This window comes from Chenopodium album, chromosome 2, assembly GCF_948465745.1.
Source record: "Chenopodium album chromosome 2, dcCheAlbu1.1, whole genome shotgun sequence".
Taxonomy (NCBI): domain Eukaryota; kingdom Viridiplantae; phylum Streptophyta; class Magnoliopsida; order Caryophyllales; family Amaranthaceae; genus Chenopodium; species Chenopodium album.
The window spans coordinates 57,262,723-57,265,577 of record NC_137835.1 but is presented as its reverse complement, the minus strand read 5'-3'; the positions used below and the strand labels follow the sequence as shown (position 1 = coordinate 57,265,577).

The window sequence follows — 2,855 nt, the reverse complement described above, 5'->3', positions numbered from 1 at the left end:
CTGTGAAAGCTACAGTTTATACTTCATTAAAGGCCCTTTTCCTAGTCAGAATGTCTTTCATAAATTTAGCATAAGCAGGAACTTGAGTGATTAAGTCAGTAAAAGGAATTGTTACCTGCAGGTTTTTCATAACCTCTAAAAACTTACCGAATTTTTTATCAAGCTTACTCTTTAGATGTCTATTAGGGAATGGAAGCTTGATAACTGGGCTCTGCACATCTCCTCCCTTATCCTACGATTTACCCTGCACAGAAACATTAGTAGGGTTAGTATCTATTTGTAGCCCTGCAGGGCTAGCAGGATTAGCGTTTGGTATAGAGGAATCTAGATCAGGAACTGGTCTATCTTCCTTTGGCATAGGAGGTCCATCATAATGTGAACCACTCCTTAGAGTGATTGCGTTGGCATGATTTGTAGGATGGATAGGTTGTGATGGTAGAGCTCCCTGCTGACGGGATTGTAGGGTAGATGAAAGTTGTGCAATTTGATTGTCCATGATTTTATTATGGGCTAGGATAGAATCAATTTGCGCATCCCTACTCTCCATATGCTTTTGCATATTAGCAAGCATTGCTCTAATTTCTGTCATGGCAGGGTCGGAAGATGATGAGGGTGATGCTTGGCTTTTCTGGCCGGAATTAGGATGATAATATTTTTGCTGTGGTGGGGTTTTCTGTTGTGGTTGTTGTGGAGGTGGAGGATTTTGTACATTGGTGCTTCGGTACGAAAGATAAGGATGATTTTTATAGCCGGTATTGTAGGAATTGGAATAGGGGTTATTCTGCCTATAGGTTTGAAAGGCATTAACTTGTTCCATAGAGCTCCTACAATCTTGCTCCCAATGACCTACAATTCCACAATTTTCACAAAAAGATTCATGGTTAGCAACATCAGAAACATTAGCTACAGAGTTAGGAGCAGCAGTGAGATTATCTAATTTTTGACAAATAGACGTTAATTGAGCTTGCAAAAAGGATACGGAATCGACATTATGTTTTCCTTTATTTGCAAACCCTCGCGGATTCCCATATTGGGAATTGTGTATTGCCATGTCTTCGATAACCTGTCCTGCATCGTCCACATTTAAATTCATGAACCTCCCACTAGCTTCCGAATCTAGCACTGATCTAGAAGAATTTCCAAGTCCATTATAGAATGCTTGGATCAATTGCCATTGTGCTAGATTATGGTGGGGGCACTCTCTCTGTAGATCCTTGAATCTCTCCCAAGCCTCATATAATGTTTCGTCGGCCTCTTGAGCGAAGTTATGAATAGCACTCCTTAGTACCGGTGTTCTCTCTGCAGGATAATATTTATTATAGAAATTCAAAGCAAGAGTTTCCCAGTCAGTAATACCAAGTGCAGTTCTATTCAATCCATTAAACCATAATTTAGCTTTACCACATAATGAAAAAGGAAAAAGAATCTCCCTGATTTGGTCTTGCGTGACCCCGGCTTGTCTAATGGTGTTACAATATTGGCAGAAATCTGCGATGTGAAGATTAGGATCTTCACCCTTAGCTCCGCTAAACTGCTTCCTCTCTATCATAGTGATAAATTGGGGCTTGATCTCAAATTGAACTCCATCTAGAGCCGGAGTGGGAGTAAGGTGCAGGAAATCTGTGAGCTTCGGTTGCGAGTAGTCGCTGAGTTTCTTCTGGGCCGTCATCTCTGATCCTGAATCTGAAGGAATATCTGTGTCACTAGAATCAGGGGGAGGATCTCTTCGATCGTTGTCCTCCTCAGAACTCGCCAGAATTTGTCTATAGAGTTTCCTTTGCCTATGGAAAGAACGCTCGATCTCAGGGTCGAAAGGGATGTAACCTGATCTGGAACACTTGGACATAAGCAGAAAACTAAAGACAAATATGAGAATTGCCTCAAAGAACTAACGTTCTCTAAGGCAAAAAGGGGATAATCTAGACTACAAAAATATAATCAGAAAACAAAAATAAAACCGTCTCCCCGGCAACGGCGCCAAATTTTGACAGGGTAAAGTCGTATCCCCTAATCAAAAGTAATTCCTAAGTCCTCTAAATAAAGTAGATAGGGAAGTAGGGTCGAACTCCACAGGGAAACAGATCTTTTCACTCCTAATTAATTATTATAGTCTAAATTATCTAAGCAACCAATATTTTTAAGAATAAATTCTATACTACGAAGAATAAGTTTAGGGAGAAAAGAAACAATAATAAGGAAGCCTAGGGTCACAGGTTCACCAACAATTAATATTCCGGGATAGAACGAAGTAATTAATAATTAACAAAGCACAAATAACATGATTAACAGGCTCTCGCAATTTATTAATCAACATGGATCTAACAAGCTCTCGCAATTTACTAGATCTAAGTTCCTATTGAAAATAGCCTTTAATATTAAATTAACATCTGCTCGATTCATCAATTCAATATTGCTAAACATTCACAATCAAATTACATCTACTCGATTCATAATCTAATTGCAAAGAATTAAAACAATTCAATAAGAAATTATCATGCAATATCAATAATCAATAATAACAAACTATCCCTTCATATTAATTATGGATCCCCATAAACCCTAGAATGAAACTACTCACGCATCATCATAACTAAACTAATCAAATAATCAAATAAAGACATAATCAAAGAAGCAAGTAAAATAGCTGAAATTAAAAGGTAAGAAATTGTTACCAAAAAGAAATCTGGAATTAATGGAATAATTAAGAACAAAAGTTGAGAGAGAATTTTAAGAGAGAGAAAAATTCTAAGTAGAGAGAGAAAGTCTAAGAAAGAAGGTAATCTGAAAATCCGTACAAAATCGTACTTAAAACGTTTTCTAAAACAAAAATTAAGGCTAAACTAATCAGGTCTCTT

The 2,855-nt window shown here is 37.5% G+C and overlaps 1 non-coding gene across 1 annotated transcript; it reads left to right on the top strand.

Annotated features, from left to right (window-relative positions):
* The first annotated feature begins 1,181 nt into the window (after window positions 1-1,181).
* LOC145607823 (small nucleolar RNA R71) lies at window positions 1,182-1,288 on the top strand. Its single transcript, XR_014105639.1, has one exon. It is a non-coding gene; the product is annotated as a small nucleolar RNA R71 (small nucleolar RNA).
* The last annotated feature ends 1,567 nt before the right edge of the window (window positions 1,289-2,855 follow it).